Raw genomic sequence first — 18851 nt, 5'->3', positions numbered from 1 at the left:
CGCCTTCTTCGTGTGTTACACTCGGGAATGAGTGTCTCGTTTGCTTCTCTGCGAGACATGTGTTACACACGCCTTCTTCGTGTGTTACACTCTGCATTCCTACGACCATCTCCTTCCTTACCATGTTGTTCATCACTCCATAGCATATATGTCCTTGTCGAGCATGCCACCTCCATGTAGCATCTACGTCCCTGACATGTAAACACTCCGGGTAGCTTATCTCCATAGGGGTCTTGTAGAGACGGTTTGGAGATCTTGTCACACGAACTAGCAACCTTCCATGTGAATCTGTGAGCGTTAAGTAGACATCTTTCATGTTAACCTCACATCCGTTCTCTGTTGCTTGCCCAAGACTCAATATATTGTGCTTCAGATCGGGTATGTAGTATATGTCTTTGAGTGCCTTCTTCTCTCCAGTCTTGCACACAAAGGTAACCACACCCTTTCCTACAATGTCAACACACGATCCATCACCAAACTTCACCTTCCCTTTGGTGTTGAGATTCAAACTCGAAAAGAACTCCTTATTCCCTGTCATGTGATTGCTCGCTCCATTATCCAAATACCAGACACTTGCATCGCCTTTGTTGATATCAAGATTCTTCGGAATCACCTTATCTTCGTTCAAAAACACCACTTCGTGTACATAGAGTGCATCAGCCTCTTCTGTCTCGTTTAGGTTGGTTTCTTGATCCTTCTCTATCTTTTCGGGACAGACAGTTGCGTAGTGACCAGGCTTGTCACATCTCCAACATATCAGCTTTGAGCGATTCTTTTCCGAGTTGTTATCTTCGGTGTGTGACGCACGGTTTTGGTTGTGTGACCTACCTCGACCTCTGCCTCTACCGTTCCGTCCTCTTCCTCTACCACGAGAATTCTCATAGCCCCTCTGACTATGCTCTTCATTGTTCGAAAACATCAGCTTCCCTTGGTCTTCTTTCTGAGTTTCTTCTCCTACACGCTCCTCGTACGCCTTAAGCCTTCCAACTATGTCTTCAAACCCCGTCGAGTTGAGATCTAGGACTTGCTCAAGTGATGCTACGATCTGGATATACTTGTGTCTTGGAAGACCCTTCAAGAACTTCTTGACCATCTTGGATTCTTCTATGTTTTCTCCCAACGAGGTTGCTTTGGATGATAGGCCCGATATCTTCCCCGCGAAGTTATCGACCGTATCTGCATCATCCATCTTCAACCTATCAAACTCTGTCATCAACGTCTGAAGTCTCGCCTCCCTTACACGATCAGCTCCTAGGTGTCGCGACTTGATGGCGTTCCAGATTTCTTTTGATGCGGTTTGTTCTCCCACCTGGAGAATCAAAGTCTCTGGAACAGATTGAAACAAAAGAGCTATCGCAACATCGTTCTTCTTTTGATCATCTGAACCGGGTTCGATTGTGTCCCACACTTCATGAACACGTAGTAGAACCTTCATCCTCATCGACCAAACTGTGTAGTTTGTCGATGACAACATCGGACATTGGATGGATGTAGATCCAAAGTCCTTCGTGCGTGGAGCCCTAGTCACGTCAGCCATCTTGCCGTCGCGATCTCTTGTTCACAAGCACCAGGATCTTAAGCTACAACTTAAGCTTAGATCGAGTCTCCAACCTGAGGCTCTGATACCAATTCAGATCTCTTAGAAACACAAAGAGTTATAAGAACAACTTTTCTTATTAGCTTTAGAAACTACTCAAAACTAAAGCTCTCATTATGTTTCACTTAGATCATATGGAACACCTCTCCATTAGACCTATATTTATATGAAAGACAATTCCCTTTAACATGTGGGATATGGAAAACACAACCTAACCTAAATAGAAACTTCCTTTTCCTATTTCTAGGTTTTTTTATTGTTTTTATCTTAACATATTAAACATCTAATAATATGTTAAGTTTCCACAAGCTTGGAATTATCCAACACACTGTTGGTCTTCCCACCACCAAACAACACAGTAATCTAATCAAATCACCACCACCCTTGCTTTATAAGGAAACCAATATCAGAAAGTTTTCAAGAACCTAAAGCAAATTGGTGAGAAGAGAGAATGGTGGATGAGAAAGTGATTGTTAATGAAGTCGAGACAAGAGTCTCTTATAGAGCTGCGTACGTGATCCATTTTTTGCTGGGTGCTGGTAGTTTAATACCATGGAACGCTTTGATCACAGCCGTTGATTACTTTGGCTACTTGTATCCCGACAAGCATGTGGAGAAGACTTTCACCGTGGCTTACATGAGTTGCTCGGTCTTGGTTCTGGTTTTGATGATGACTTGGAACACAAGATTGAGCTATAGACTGAGGATACTTAGGGTTTTCCATATATGTTCATCATCTCCATAATGGTTTCGCCAATGATAGATTGGGTCTGGAAAGGCGAAAACAGTGAGAATATCTCTTACCTCTTGATGGTTGGATCAGTCGTGCTCTGTGGTTTAGCTGATGGATTGGTTCAGCCGGAAAGCTTCCTAGACAGTACATGCAACCAATATTTGCGGGGACTGCCTCTTCAGGCAATGAACATCTTCTAATTCCAATTAAAATTAACATAATGCACTAATTACCTCAAAGCATGGTCCGAAAGACAAACGGACCAAGCACATAATTCTGAACACCATATATATTATATAGGTATTTTATTTTTAGTGTAGTTTTCAAAGGTAATAGTTATAATATCTGTATATGTAATGCCATCATTTTTTTCCAAATAATTATTGTAAGTAAAAACTTATTAAGAAATTCAATATGTTTAATATTTTAAACAACTAAATCTCCTGAAGGTAGCTAGATTTATATCAACAACAAAAAAGGTTAATTATGATAAAAGCAAAAGCTGTAAAAACGCTACATTTTTTTTTTTAATCTTTGTTTTTGCTAGGTATAATCATTTCCGTCCTTAGGAGTTAGGATTACGACAAAAGCTTCGCTGCCACAGACACCAAAGGGGCTGCGAACAAGTGTTCATTGCTACTTCATAGTGAGCTCGACCATCTTACTCTCCTGCTTCCTTTGCTGTAATTAACGTGCTACAAAAGTTACCTGTGATGCAACAACACCTTAAGTTTTAACAACCTTTATATTCGAATCTAACAATATGGATGGTTGGGAGGAAGATCAAGTGGCCAGCCTCGGGTATCTTAATAATATATACCGTCACCTTATCGATATCTCCCGGGTTTATAGCTGAGAATTTGAAATCCCAACTTCTCCAGAGTTGGTATCCGATTTTGCTCATCACAGTGTACAACATCTAGGATTTCGTTGGCAAGTCACTCACTGCAGACTATATCTATGGCAGAGTGTAAAATCTGCTACTGGGGCTTGTATCATTAGGCTTCTCTTTTATCCCCTCCTCTGCGTGTCTACGTAGACCACACTGGCTTAGAACAGAAGTGCCCGTGGTTGTTCTGACCTTCATGCAAGGCCTCACCAGCGGCTATCTCACCAGTGTCCTCAGGATCATGGCTCCCAAAACGGTTCATGCATCAGAGGCAGAACTTGTGGCAGTCTTCATGGTTGTTTTTCTAGGAATAGGTCTTGTTTGTGGTCCAGTTCTTGGGTGGGTCTGGCTCATATGAACTTCTTATTGTCTGAGTCAAAAAGTTCACTATATATGGATATGTATTATTAATAGCATGTATCCAGTTTCTAACTCAAAATTGAGAAAGGTGCCAGTTTGAAGAGATGGTCCAATAGAAAAGTGGTAATGTGAAATAGTCTTTCAGAAAAAGAAATGATAATCACTCTTGAACCAATAATTTCAGTAAAACATTTACGGAGTACAATACATGGGTTAACACTACAAGAAAACAGCGGTATTCTGACGGACGTTCCGACGGAAAATGAATTCCTCGGAATATACCGAGGCATTTCCGAGGCAATTCCGAGGAAACACAAAATTTTGCTTCCTCGGAATTCCGTCGGAATATTCCGACGGAATTCCGAGGAAAATTCATTTCGTCGGAATATTCCGACGGAATACCGAGGAAACTAGTATTCCTCGGAAAAAACCGATGAATTCCGAGGAAATATTATAGACGTTAGAGAGCCGTTGGAGAGCCGTTGGGGGGATTTTAAAAATTCCGAGGAAATTCCGACGAACTAGCCGTTTGCATCGGAATTCCGTCGGAATTTCCTCGGACCGTCGGCAGGATTTCAACTATAAATACAAGCACCCCTCTTCCTCTTCATTCACACCATATCTTCATCCTCCCTCTCACTTTCTTTACACACGAATTTGATTCATAAAAAACATGTCTTCTTCAAATTATTTTCGTTCTTGGATCGATCGACCTCATTTGGATCCGAACACGAGATTGCTTACGGAAGAATACCAACAAGGTATAACCGAATTCATGGGGTTAGTTCACCGACAACCGGAAGCAAAAACAGGTATGTTAAGATGTCCTTGCTCTAATTGTAAAAATAAAAAAGTTATTAAAGAATGGGATGTTTGGACTCATTTATATTTGAGTGGGTTTACACGAAGTTACAAAATTTGGTATCATCATGGAGAAACTGATTATGAACTTGGTAGTACTAGCGAACCTCAGCCAGCGGTTAGATTAGAAGATCCAATTAGAACGGATGTAGATTACGGTGTAGGTACTGAGCAGATGGTAAATGATCATTTTAGAGGGGAAGATTTACCCAATGCCGAAGCTAGGAGATTTTATGATATGTTGGATGCTGGAAAGCAACCATTGTACGAAGGTTGCAGAGATGGTCATTCAGCTTTATCATCTGCTACAAGATTGATGGGCATTAAGACGGATTATAATTTGGCTGAAGACTGTGTGGATGCGATTGCTGATTATGTAAAAGGTATTCTACCCGAAGATAATGTAGCTCCTGGCTCATACTACGAGGTTCAGAAACTCGTAGCTGGTCTTGGTTTATCGTATCAGGTAATAGATGTATGCAGAGACAACTGCATGATTTATTGGAGGGCGGATGAACAGCGGGTTTCATGCAAATTTTGTGGGAAGCCTCGTTATAAAGATACGAGTGGAAGAGTTCCAGTACCATATAAAAGGATGTGGTATTTGCCTTTGACGGAAAGGTTGCAGAGGCTGTATCTGTCTGAACGCACAGCGCAACCAATGAGATGGCATGCGGAGCACTCAACAGATGGTGAGATCAGACATCCTTCAGATGCAAAAGCGTGGAAGCATTTCCAATCAAAGTATCCCGACTTTGCGTATGAGAGAAGAAATGTCTACCTTGGATTATGTACTGATGGTTTCAGCCCGTTTGGCAAGAGTGGAAGACAGTATTCTCTATGGCCAGTCATTCTTACACCATACAACCTACCCCCAAACTTGTGCTTGCGACGAGAGTTTTTGTTTCTCTCGATTCTCGTTCCCGGACCAGAGCATCCTAAGAGATCACTTGATGTGTTTCTTCAGCCACTAATATATGAGTTGCAACAACTATGGACTCAAGGTGCTGAAACATACGATGTTTCGTATAAAGAAAACTTTCAAATGCGGGCAGTACTAATGTGGACAATAAGTGATTTTCCAGCATATGGTATGTTATCTGGATGGACAACGCATGGAAGGCTATCATGTCCATATTGTCAAGATAACACTGATGCTTTCCAACTAAAACACGGAAGGAAAACGTGTTGGTTTGACTGTCACAGGAGATTTCTACCACCAGATCATCCATATCGTAGAAGTAGGAATTTGTTTACGAAGAACAAGAGGGTGTTTGACAGTCCACCTCCGGAAATTCGTGGGAAAGATTTGAAGACACAACTTAGAGATTTTGGTGCAGAAAGGACGCCAGACGTCGGTGGACATGAGCATTTTCCGGTAGATGGTGTTGGAAACCTACATAACTGGCACAAAAAAAGTATTTTTTGGGATCTGCCATACTGGGAGGATCATCTACTAAGGCATAATTTAGATGTCATGCATATCGAGAAGAACTTTTTTGACAATCTCATGAACACGATCCTTAATGTTCAAGGTAAAACAAAGGATAATTTGAAGTCAAGACTGGATTTAGTCGATATATGTGCTCGTTCAGAACTTCATGTTGATGAGAGTGGTAGGGCTCCTTTTCCCATATACCGACTTGATGCAGCGGGAAAGGATGCGTTCTTTGATTGGATTTCAAACGATGTGGAATTTCCAGACGGTTACGCATCTAATTTGCGTAACTGTATCGACAGAAAGGAAGGAAAGTTTACTGGCTTGAAAAGCCATGATTGCCATGTAATGATGCAGCGTCTCCTTCCGTTTGCCTTCAAGGAACTATTACCACGAAATGTTCATGAAGCAATTGCAGGGATAAGTGGTTTCTTCCGCGATTTATGCACAAGATCAGTGACTCTTGAAGGTATTGAAAATTTGAAGACTAACATAGCTGTGATTCAGTGCAACCTTGAGAAGATATTTCCTCCCTCATTTTTTGATGTTATGGAGCATCTTGTTATTCACCTGGTAAGAGAATTGGAACTTGGTGGTCCTGTGCAGTATAGATGGATGTATCTGTATGAGCGGTATATGTTCCATTTGAAGAAGATGGTGAAAAATTTAAGTAGGGTGGAAGGGTCTATAGTCGCACAGATGATCAATGAAGAAACTTCAAACTTTGCCGAGTACTACTTTCCAGCAGAAGTTCAGACCAAAAACAGAAGACCTGCTCGGCATGATGATAGAGGCGAACGGGCAACATATCATTGGAAGGTTCCAGACATTTTCACAGACGTTGGACGACTTAGCGGAAAACCAAAGGACCGTCGACTTACTGATCAGGAGCGCAGTCATTTGCAAACATATTTACTCACCAACTGCGAAGATGTTCTTCAATATGAAAGGATTTTCATGGCAGAAAAGCGGTTAGAATATAGATACGCCACAGAGGACGAACTAGAAGAAATGAAGCAGAGAGAATTTGGTGGATGGATGTTTACTTATGTGAGTGATGGTTTGGCCAGAGGTGAAACATTTGACGATTGGATACGCGAGATGGTCGTTGGACCAAACTTTGTTGTGAAGTCATATCCGAGATTTTGTACTCGAGGATATGCATTCACAACTCAGAAGAGGAGACGTTCGAGTACGACTTACGATGCTGGTGTTTGTTCTGCATCAGGAGATGATGTATACTACGGACACATAAATGAGATTTTAGAAATCAAGTATTTGGGCATGGTTGGATTGCGCTGTACTGTTTTCTATTGTGACTGGCACGACAACACTCCAGATCGAGGTGTGAGAACAGATGCATTTGGTGTTACATCAGTAAATTCAAGACGGAAGCTGCAATATTATGATCCTTTCATTCTTGCTTCTCAGGCCGATCAGGTTTGTTATATCAAGTACCCCCGGGTAAGGAACAGAGATGATCCATGGGTTACTGTTACAAGACTCAACCCGAGAGGCCGAGTTCAGGGAAGTTCTGAGCTGGAAGACCCACTACAACCAAGCACATCCGGCAACTTAAGTGCAGCAGAAGATTTAGGTGGAGTTGGCCTTGTAGTCGATTTAACTGACTTCGGAGAAGAAGCCGCCGTTCACGTAGAGGATGAACCAGTGATTGGAGAGTTTCACCAAGATCCAGATTCAGATTCATCTGGTGATGACGACTCGGAAACAGACTAGCGTCGACCTTTTTTTTTTTTTTTTTTTAAGGAAAATTCCGAGGAAATTCCGAGGACAGATAGGTTTTCCTCGGAATTTCCTCGGAATAGATCTTCTCGATTGAAAACCCCAAGTTCCTCGGAATTCCCTCGGAAAATTCCGAGGAAATTCCGAGGAACTCTTTATGTTCGTCGGCATTTCCTCGGAAAATTCCGAGGAAATTCCGAGGAGATGGGGATTTGATTATAGATTCTTTTTCCTCGGAATCTCCTCGGTATATTCCGAGGAAATGCTGACGAACATAAGGATTTCCTCGGAATCTCCTCGGTATATTCCGAGGAAATTCCGAGGAACTGGGGGTTTTAAATCGAAAACAACGTTTTACGGATTGAATAACACGTATATAACCTTCATTAAGTGTCATAACCAGATTATGATGTTTGGAACTATGAACTTTGGTGTTTTATCCAATAACAAACACTTTTACGATTGCATGAACGAAAACCACACAACATAAGAGAAACACTTATACACTTTAATAAATGGTAAAGGGAATACTTACAATTATTTTTGAAATTGTGTTATTTCATGGTTTATGATCATCTATACAAAGAATCCTCAATGGTATGCATTATAATTGTATAAGAAATGAAATACGGCGAAAATAATCGATGTTTAAAAACCCCAAACCCTGGTTCCTCAGAAATTCCTCGGAGATTACCGAGGGTATTCCGAGGAATCATTGTTCGTCGGAATATTTTCATTTAACCGGGTAAACCAAGCCGCCAAATATTTCGGGAAAATTGAATCAAAGAATTCCGAGGAAATTCCGACGGAAATATTAAATATTTCCGAGGAAATTCCGACGGATAGTTTCCGTCGGACGCCTCATAATATTAGGGCGAGCCCGATCTTCTTCCCCATTTCTCTCTTTCTCTCCGCGCCGCTGAGCCTCTCCTCTCGCGATTTCCGGCGACTCCACCGTTCTCTCTCGCGTTTTTCCGGCGAATCTCCCCTAATCCTCCCCCATAATCATGTAAGAACCCTATCCCACTCTTTTAGGTTAGATTTGTATGGTTTTTAAGTAGATTTGATGATTTTGGAATGAGATTTATAGATTTTGTTAGGGTGAATGGTAGATTTGTGTAAAATCGAGTTTGATTATGTATTTCACTTGATTTGAATTTTTTTTTTAGAGTTTTTATTAATTTTGTGGTTATAAAAATCGAATTTGAAATTATATATATATATTGAAAACGTTTTTTGTATATAAAATCTATTTTTTGCATTTTAAATTCATTTATATATTTATTAAACATTTTTAAAATCTATAAAACTTTTTTTAAGATTAAAAATCATTTATATAATATTTAAAAACATTTTTTTTGTATTTTATATGTAAAATATAAATTTCTATATTTATTAAACATTTTTAATATTATGAAAACTATTTTTGTAATTATTTAACATTTTAAACATTTTTAAAACTATTTTTCGTAATTATTATGTTTTTGGGATTTATTTAAACTATTTTTAAAATTTTTAAACTATTTTTTATTTATTAAAACTTTTTTTATTTAAACTGTTTTTTTTAATTAAAATTATTAGAACTAATTTTTAAATATGTTTTTTTTTAATTTACAGGTCTAATGATGATCAGATCCGGCCTCGCCAGCGTCGTAGCCGGGGTGGTATGGGGAGCCAGTCTCGGGGTTCTTCCAGCCATGTTCAGGATTCCGTTTCGCCCCACAGCTCATACCATACATCTCCCTCTCCATTACTCGCTCCTGCTGCTCCCGCTCCCGCTGCTGCACCCGCTCCTGGTCCCGCTGCTGCACCCGGTCCTCTGGGAGTGATGAGGGTTGCGGAGTTGGTTCGACAGCCCGGTCGTGACCATCTTCCCTATCTCACTGAGTATCCACATGGACATGGTCAAACATGGTAATTTAAACTTTTATTTTTTAAACTATTTTTTATTTAAACTATTTTTTTATTAATAATTTTTTTTTATTAGGTTCAACCGATCCGGGAATGGGATCAGCGCATGGATCAACCGTATGATGTACTCGGCCCTCGACAGCGGACATCCGACTTTCACTCACTTCCCTGTCGAGAAGCAGCATCTGTGGTTTCAGCAGTTTGCGGTAAGTATTCTAATTTTTAAATTATATTTTTTATATTATTAAAACTATTTTTTGTAATTATTAAACTATTTTCTATATTTATTAGACATTTTAAATATTATTAAAACTTATTTTTGTAATTATTAAACTAATTTCTATATTTATTAGACATTTTAAATATTATTAAAACTTATTTTGGTAATTATTAAATTATTTTTTTAATTATTAAACTATTTTTTATTTATTAAAACGACGATTTTTGTAATTATTAAACTATTATATTTTTGTGTTTAAAAACTATTTTTAAACTATTTCAGCAAGAATTCAACTGGAATGCCGATGATACGCTCTCTATCTATCACCATTTTGTCCATAAAGTTATGGACAACTATGGGAAGCAGATGTACGAGTGGAAGAAGAAGTGGGAAGTAAACAAGGTAGTTTTTAATTTATTAACAATTTTTAATTTATTACACTATTTTTAAAATTATTAAACTTTTTTTTTTTAAATTAAAAGGTCCCAAAGTCGATGAACGACACGGTCTGGAAGGAGTTGTGTGCGCATTGGGATAAAGAAGAGACGAAAGAAACTTCTTCCACCAACTCCAACAACCGCAGGAGCGACCGTAAAGGAAAGGGCATCTACAAGCATAACTTGGGTGCTCAATCTATTGCCACTCTGGCGGATCGCATGGTAAGCTCAACCGCTTTTTCTTCAATTATTTAAGTTTCAGAATTTTATTTTTTTGCATTTTCAAATTTCTAATGTTTGTCTAATTTATTTTTTTTCAAGGCGGAAGAAAATGAAGGCCACCCAGTTGATGATCTCGCCCTTATGAAAAGGGCGTATACCAACAAGAAGACCGGCCAGATTGATGATGGTCTTGTGAGGGACGTGGTCGACCTGGTCCAAACTCAGGTGTATGACGAAGTGTCTCAGCTTCAAACCGATGATGACGATTCGACGGCCTCGACCAACTTGTCTCGGGTTCGAATCAACGAAATCGTTGAATCGGTAAGTTTTTTTTTTTTTAAAGTTCAATTTAATTATTTCTTGATTTTTATTTTATCATCAATTTAAATTATCTAAACTTGGTTATTTATATTTCAGTCGGTTCCAAAGAAAAAGGGACGTTTGGTCGGTTTGGGTCGTCGCTCCCGGTCGGCTGCTCCTTCTTCTGCACCACATGCGTATGTTGATCCAGAAGTTCTTACGGCTCAGCTGAAGGACAAGGATGATCGGATATCTGCGTTGGAGACTCAGATGGCAGCTCAACAGGCGGGCTATGAGACCCAGAAGAGGCTGAACGAGCAGATGATGGAGATGATGAAGAGGATGTACCCGAACGAGACGTTCCCGAACATTCAAGACCCGTAGTTTTTTTTTTTTCCAAAAACTCTGAATGTTTTATTTAAATTTGAATATTATCTACTATGTTTTATTTTATGTTTTATTCAATTTTAATTTTAAATTTTAAAAATTTTAATTTTTAAAAATAAAATTAATTTAAAAAAAAAAATAAATTTTTTCAAAATTCCGAGGGAATGGAGTTCCTCGGAAAATTTCGAGGAACTTTCTCCCCTCGGCAAATTCCGACGAACTTTAAGTTCCTCGGAATTTTCTGAGGGAAAATGTTCCTCGGAATTTTCCGAGAAACTCCACTCCCTCGGAATTTTCCGAGGGAGAGGAGTTTCTCGGAAAAGTCCGAGGAACAAATGTTCCTCGGTATTTTCCGATAAACATTCCGAGGAATATTTCGTCGAAACTTCCGAGGATTGGGCCATCGGAATTCCCTCGGTATTTTCCGAGGAACCTTCCGACGAACTTCGTGTCCTCGGAGTATCCTCGGAATTTTGTTTCCTCGGAATTCCGTCGGAAAATTCCGACGGAATTCCGAGGAATTATGAATTTCCGAGGAGTTATTTCCGAGGACTTTTTTCGTCGGTATGTCCTCGGAATAGCGTTATTCCGACGACATACCGACGATTTTTTCCCTCAGTATCCCGATGTTTTCTTGTAGTGTAAATACTACATGTGCCACTGTTCTAAACTAGTAAACTTCTAATTACAATTTCATCAATACCTATAATAATGGGGGTGAAAGGGAATCCAAATCCACTTGCGGCTAATCTACCTTGTCTCATTGGGTGGAACTTAAATAATTATTTGAGGCCATGTGAAATGTTTTATACTCTCTTTATATACCCCTGTATATTTGTGTGTTAATAAATTTAGTCTATGCATCGTTATCTTATCTTCTTGGATTATAAACTTCCCTGTAAACTTATGAAATCCTGTATAGATATATAAAAATTAATTAGAGAAGATATCCCCACCATTCCCCACACAACTTTTAAAACGGGCTATTAGCTAGCTTTTTGTTTGTTTGAAAAAGGCACATTAGCTGGCCTATTTATCTCTGTAATATTATTTGAGAAGTCATTTTTTTATGTGTCGCGCTCACTTTAATTCTCAGCTGTTTTATTACACTTACACTTTTAATAAATTTAAAATATTGTTAGTGATTTCCATTTTTTTATTATTAGTGATTTCCATTAATAATAATTATCTATATTTTCTTTTTCTTAATAAAACTGTGATTAACTTTTTAATGTAATTTTCTTTTTTTATTAAAACACATAAATAATAAAAAGACAAAAAATTATAAAATATAAACATAGACATTTATATAAAACGAATTTAATTTTTTTTATTCTTTATGTTTCCTACAACAAAAATAAAAAAAATTCAATAACTTTAAAAAATTTATACTTATAAATATATATAAAAATAACTTCACAAAATCTAAAAATATAATAATTCAGATATATTTTTCTAAAAGATAATAATATTTTTATTATAAATATCTTTTGATCTAATAATTAATAAGAAAATAATTTGGAACAACATAAATGATTATTTAATATCTCATTTTTTTCCAAAAATTATTATATCTTATGATTATTTTAAAACTAAATAAATATTTTATAGCGTGAGGCTACAACAATATAAATAGTATTTCTTATTTATCAATATATTTTTGATTGAATGATTAGAATTTTCATAACAAAATTTATTAACACTTAGATTTTTTAATTTTATGAAAAACATCATATAGCAAATTATACACAATCTTACAAAATATATTTTTCATCCTAAGATAAAAGTAACAAGATGAGCTTATTTTAGTTTAATTGTAACCAAAACAGTTGTAATCAAAAAATCGATACAATTCAATATACTAAATTATGAAAAATCAAACAATTATTAAGATTTAGTGTGTAGTAGTGTTCTTTTGTATGTTTTTTTTTTTTTTTGTTCAAACCATTCATTCATTAATTATAGCGCAAGAAATCAACCTCCACTAGGGAGGGGAGTTTTTACATATTCTTAGGGCAGTTTTAGCTAACCCATCAGCAAATTCATTCTCCAAACGAGAAATGAAGTGAAAAGAGATAGATGTGAGGGAACTACTCAACACACGGATGTCGTGGAGGATCCCTTGAAGCTCAACAACTGAAGAGTTGTTCTTAAGCAGAGAAACAAGACTGCGAGAGTCTGAAAAACACCTCAGATCGAGGATGCCGAGGTTAGTTGCGTTCATCAGTGCCATTTTAAGAGCTAGTGCCTCCGCCATCAAGGCCGAACCGACATATCTCTTTGCATCAGCACCATGCGCCATCACCGAGCCAGATTGATCATTAAAACACCACCCCATACCGCCCATTTTTGAAGTCGCGTCCCATGCTCCATCTGTAAAACAGACAGTCGCAGCGGAGTTATTGTAACTGTGAACTCTAGCAGGTGGGATCGGAGGGGTCTTTTGCGTCGGTGTAGCTTGAGCCAAACTCCATTCCTTTGCATCCCTGATTGCCTTATTTAGGACTTCAGTTTCAGAGTAGTCTTTATCTTCGAACAGAAGTTGGTTTCTACCAGTCCATAGGTTCCATAGCAGCCAAGGAAACAGAGGTTTGACAATACCTGCAGGGGGGAGAGAGATCATCTTCTTGCTACTATCAATCAAGCTCCAAATCGATGAGGTAGCCAAGCTAGGTTTGTGCATTGCCGGAAGGAGATCCCAAACTTTTTTCGCAAAAGGACATTGAAAAAAGGTGTGGATCTCACTCTCAATGGCGCCGCAACGTTTACATGATGTTGTAGCTGCAATACCTCTCCGAGCAAGTGCTTCCCCCACAGGCAGGGCTCTGATAGCTAGCCTCCATAGAAAAAGTTTGAGCTTGGGGGATGTTTCAACGTTCCAAACAGAGGCCTTCCAATTAAACTGGCTTGTATTGTGGTTGAGTGCTATATTGTCGCTAGCCAGTTTCGCCAAAGCATATCCTGACTTAGTGGAGTAAACTCCCGTCTTCTCCGGCAACCACATTAACAAGTCTTCCATATTAAGGGAGCTGGGTTGGAGGAGTCTGATAGATTCTTCGAACTGAGGCAGATGGGACCTGATAGCTGTGACATCCCAATCTGTCGTTTCAGGGATCATCAGGTCTCTTACAGTCAGCTCCTGATTCTCAAAGGGTGGAGGTCCCATAGGGCGTAGAATTTCCTTTGTTGACAGCTAGTTTTCTTTCCAAACATTGACGCTCTTTCCATCGCCTATAGCCCATCCCACACCAAGTTTCAGCACTTCTCGTCCAGCGAGGATTCCCCTCCATCCGTGGGACATTGCTCCACTAGTAGAGCATTCCAGCAGGTTTCCGTCTCGGCAATATTTCCCAAGTAGAGTCTGTCCTAGCAGGGAAGAAGGGTTCTTCAGCAATCTCCAAGCTAGCTTAGCTAACAGGGCATCATTAAAATGTTCTATATCTCGAAACCCAAGACCTCCGACAGATTTAGGCAGTGTAAGTCTCTCCCAAGAAACCCAACACAGTCGCTTATGATTTGGTGTCTGATCCCACCAGAACCTGGTCAAGACTGACTGGATTTGTTTACAAAGGGATTGTGGAAGCTTAAAGCACGACATGGCGTAAGACGGCATTGCTGCCAACACCGATTTCAGGAGGACAAGCTTGCCCGCGCCCGATAGAAACCTAGTCGTCCAGCCATGTGATTTCTGTCTGATACGGTCCACCAGTGAAGCAAAAATATCTCGCTTTCTTTTACCGAAGTGCTCTGGCAGCCCAAGGTATTTCCCGATGCCTCCTTCCTGTCCAATCCCTAGCGCTGTCTTAACATTTTGCTTTGTACTTTGAAGCGTCTTGGAGGAGAAGGTGATCGCAGACTTATTGCGGTTGATGCACTGGCCAGAAACTAGCTCATACTTGTTCAGGATCAAGACTAGGGCTTCACAACTGGCTCGGTCTGATCGACAAAAAAACATGGTGTCATCAGCAAAGAGAAGATGATTTATAGGCGGGCAGGACCGGGCCACTTTGATTCCTGCGAGGACCCCTTTCTCTTGTGCTTGGTTGCAAAGCCCCGACAGCACCTCAGTGCAAAGGATAAAGATATACGGGGACAGCGGATCCCCTTGTCGCAATCCTCGGGTAGGTGTGACCGCTCCCTGCGGTGCTCCATTGATGAGAAAGGAGTATGAAACCGAAGACACACATTCCATAATCCACGAGATCCACATCGAATGAAATCCCATCCGCTCCAGCACCTCTCTACGAAAATCCCACTCGATCATGTCGTATGCTTTACTCATGTCGGTTTTAACCGCCATCGAGCATCGCTGGCGGGCCGCCGACGTGCGGAGATAATAGAGTATCTCGTGTGTGATGAGGACATTGTCGGAGATGGCCCTTCCAGACACAAAGGCGGATTGATGTCGTGAGATCAGGTGGGACAGTAGCGGCTGAAGGCGTTTGGTAAGGATTTTGGCGATGATCTTGTAATGGGTGTTGCACAAGGCGATAAGCCGATAATCTGCCACCTTTCGGGGCCCTGATATTTTTGGGATCAGCCGCACGTGTGTTTCGTTTTGGCATCTATGCAGGACTCCCGCAGTGAAGAACTCTCTGATGTCTCTCGAGATATCAGGACCGATGATGTCCCAGAAAGACTGGTAAAAGCCCGCTGAGAACCCGTCGGGCCCAGGTGCCTTATCGACATTAATGGAGAAAACCGCCTGTTTTATTTCCATGTCAGATGGCGAAACAATTAGCATCTGGTTCATCTCCGGTGTAACCTTCGGAGTGATAACGTCTTGGACAATACTCAAATCGCCAGTGGAACGAGAGGAGAAGATGTCTTGGTAAAAGGAAGCTATGTTCTGAACAATTTGCTCTTCCTCAAAGAAAGCATTACCCATCTCATCTTCAATGACCGCAAACTTGTTTTGAGCCCTTCGAACGCGAGTTACCGAGTGGAAAAAACTTGAGTTCTTGTCACCACAGCTTAGCCATTGGATCCTACTCCTTTGTCGCCAGTACTGCTCCTCCTCGGCGTAAGCGTTGCTCAATGTAGATTGAAGCGAGAGAATGAGGTCAGCATCCGGGTTTACATCAGATAGGGCTGCTTCTAGATGTGCTTGGGAGGTTTGGATCAGGTCTCGGCTGTTCTGATTCTGAAGCTTAGTCCATTCCACAATTTTTGACCTCACCCGACAGATTTTAGTAATAACTGAATCATCTGGCTGCGCACACCAAGTATCTCCCACGATGGCTCTAATTTCCGGCTTATCACGAAGCCTTCTATCAAAGCGAAAAATACCTTTCTTCTTCTTTAGCAGATTACTATCAAAGAGAGTGAGCACCGGTCTATGATCTGAACCCTCGAAACGATGGTACTCACACCGACCTGTTGGGAACATTTCACTCCACTCTACATTGGCCATTGCCCTGTCTAGGCGAGATTGAATGAAGTGACTATAACGAACCCCGCGCCAAGAAAGTGAGTTTCCAGAGTGTTGCAGATCCCAAATCCCAAATTGGGTCACAAAACTACGGAAGGAGAGGAAAGACCCCTCCCATCTCGAGGGGCCTCCTACTTTTTCCGAGTTATTTAAGAGATCATTGAAATCTCCCGTAATAAGCCAAGCCTCGTTTCTTTGTGTTCCTAGTTCGGTGAGTTTGTGCCAGAAATCTGCGCGGTCCTCTTTTCTAGGGGCTCCATAAACGTAGGAAACATAAAATGTTTTATTCTGGCTTGTGATACAAGTATCAATAATATTCGGAGAGGAGAACAATACATCAAGCTGAACATGATCTTTCCAAGAGAGAGCGAGACCCCCACTTAGCCCTTCTGGAGGGACCGTAAAATGGTGGGAGTACTCAGAACCTCGGTAATTATTCAAAACAGCTTCATTTTGATTTTTTGTCTCCATAAGGAACATGATGTCAGGGGAAAGCTTAGAGCGAATTTCCCGGAGGCGTTGTACTGTGAGAGGGTTCCTTATCCCCTGACAGTTTCAGCTCATACTCGGTAAGGAAGAGAGCTTGGAGCGGTCCGAAAATCCGCCCGCTTCTTCGAGATTGCCGGAATCAACTTTGTAGATGGCCTGTCTCCTTTTGCAACTGCCTTGCCTTTCGCCTTCGGGTCAACCACAAGCTTACGTTTCGGCGAGCTTTGGACTTTGGTAATTCGTCTTTTGTTGAGGCTGACACCCTGCACCGGGCTTCGAATAACCCTTCTAGTTGTTGGAGCGCGAGTTGAAGGAGGGCGAGTAGGTTTCTTTCCTGCACTTTTGCTTGTTGTTTTAGCAAGGATAGGGAGGGGCGAATCATCCGGGGGCAGGGGCCCTAATCTGAGCGAGACATGGGCTCTGTCCTCGCTTAATGTTCTTATTGGAGATTCATTTCCTCCTCTCTGGTTTTGTGCACTTCCCAATCCAGTCGTCCTAGAGCCAGAGGGTCTCATGAGTTCTGGTGGGGTCTGGTATGGTGGGGCGTCCTCTAGATACTGGATATTGACCTCTTGAAGCCGGCCAGAGTCTGAGTTTGCAACCCCATTATGGAGCAGGGGAACTCTGTCAGGGACACCCGAGATGCGTTCTAGTGCAGACCGACGCTCTACAGAGGCAACAGAGTCTCTGGGTGTTTGCGGTGAAGTAAGGGATCGGGTCCTATCCATTATCATAGGCTCGCGCTGAGTTTTTGGGGATGGAGTATGAGATACTTGGGATTGGACGGAGTTAGAGTGTCCTCCCGCTCCATCACCCGAGACAGGTCGCCAGTAGCTCTTCGCAGAGGGATTAGCAGAACGCATCCCTTGAGATCTAATAGAGACATATGAGCTCTCCCGAATGGGTGGTAGCTTGTCATTTGTTGGACGTTGAGAGTAACTTCTATCTCTGTCTCTATCTTCCGAGGAAGAGATGTTACAGGAATGAGAGTTACCCTCTCTTCTGCCATCTCTCCTCTCTTCGTGAGCGTTTAAAAGGTGGTCATTGTTACTGCGGTACCTTTCACGAGAGTAGTGCTCAGGACGCCTATCATTGTTATTTGGAGCTCCATATCCTCTCTCATATGGTGAGAAACGTGAGAGTTTACGGTTATCAGCTCTTTTCCTACTCTCCGCAATACGATCCAAGGTGCGCATTTGGGAGATGCCTAGGCGTTGGGAGGAGGAGTCCGTTGTTATTGCTCTTGTGGGACAGTTGCCTTCCTCATGAGATAGAGAGAGACACGAGAAACAGTGTTTCTCCAGCTTCTCGTACTCCAGCTCTACCTTCTTAACTCCTGAGGATAAGCTGATTTCCAGGGTTCTCTCCAGAGGTTTAAGCCCATTGATGATTACACGGACTCGACACCTATTCGCATCCGTAGTCTCAACTGGGCCTAGTTCATTCCCAATAGCTCGGAGGGCTGTGTATGTCCAATAGTGCAGTGGAACTCCATGTATCGTGGGGATAGTTGCTGGGAAGAGATCCGAGACAATGGGTTCCCAACGTTGGAGGATGAACATCCACTTCTTTAAGTGGTAAGGAGCTTTGGAGAGAATGGACTGTAAGTCTTTCTCTGAGTCAAATGTAAACTGGAACAGGAGGGGACCGAGACTCTTCCCTGTAATGGTGCCTATCACCTGCCAGTGTTGGAGGAAGAAGTCCACCAGCGCCCTAGTGTTCTGCATAGCAGAGTTTGTGACGCGGCCAATCAGGGTGTACTTGTGCTCTTCTATCAGATTAGAGCAATCTTCCTCTGGAATCTGTATCGGTGCCCGCTTTGGTGGGCGAGAA

General features: G+C 41.0%; 1 long non-coding RNA gene and 1 pseudogene across 1 annotated transcript; one reads left to right on the top strand and one right to left on the bottom strand.

Annotated features, from left to right (window-relative positions):
- The first annotated feature begins 1811 nt into the window (after positions 1 to 1811).
- LOC106423053 lies at positions 1812 to 3577 on the top strand (annotated as a pseudogene).
- LOC125579318 lies at positions 2714 to 3398 on the bottom strand. The gene is made up of 2 exons (XR_007317305.1): positions 3157 to 3398; positions 2714 to 3038 (listed from the first exon to the last, which is right to left on the bottom strand). It is a non-coding gene; the product is annotated as an uncharacterized LOC125579318 (long non-coding RNA).
- Positions 3578 to 18851: the final 15274 nt, after the last annotated feature.

This window comes from Brassica napus, chromosome A10 (genome assembly GCF_020379485.1).
Source record: "Brassica napus cultivar Da-Ae chromosome A10, Da-Ae, whole genome shotgun sequence".
Classification (NCBI taxonomy): Eukaryota; Viridiplantae; Streptophyta; class Magnoliopsida; order Brassicales; family Brassicaceae; genus Brassica; species Brassica napus.
Note: the sequence above shows the minus strand (reverse complement) of the source record. Positions and strands in the feature narration are given on the sequence as shown.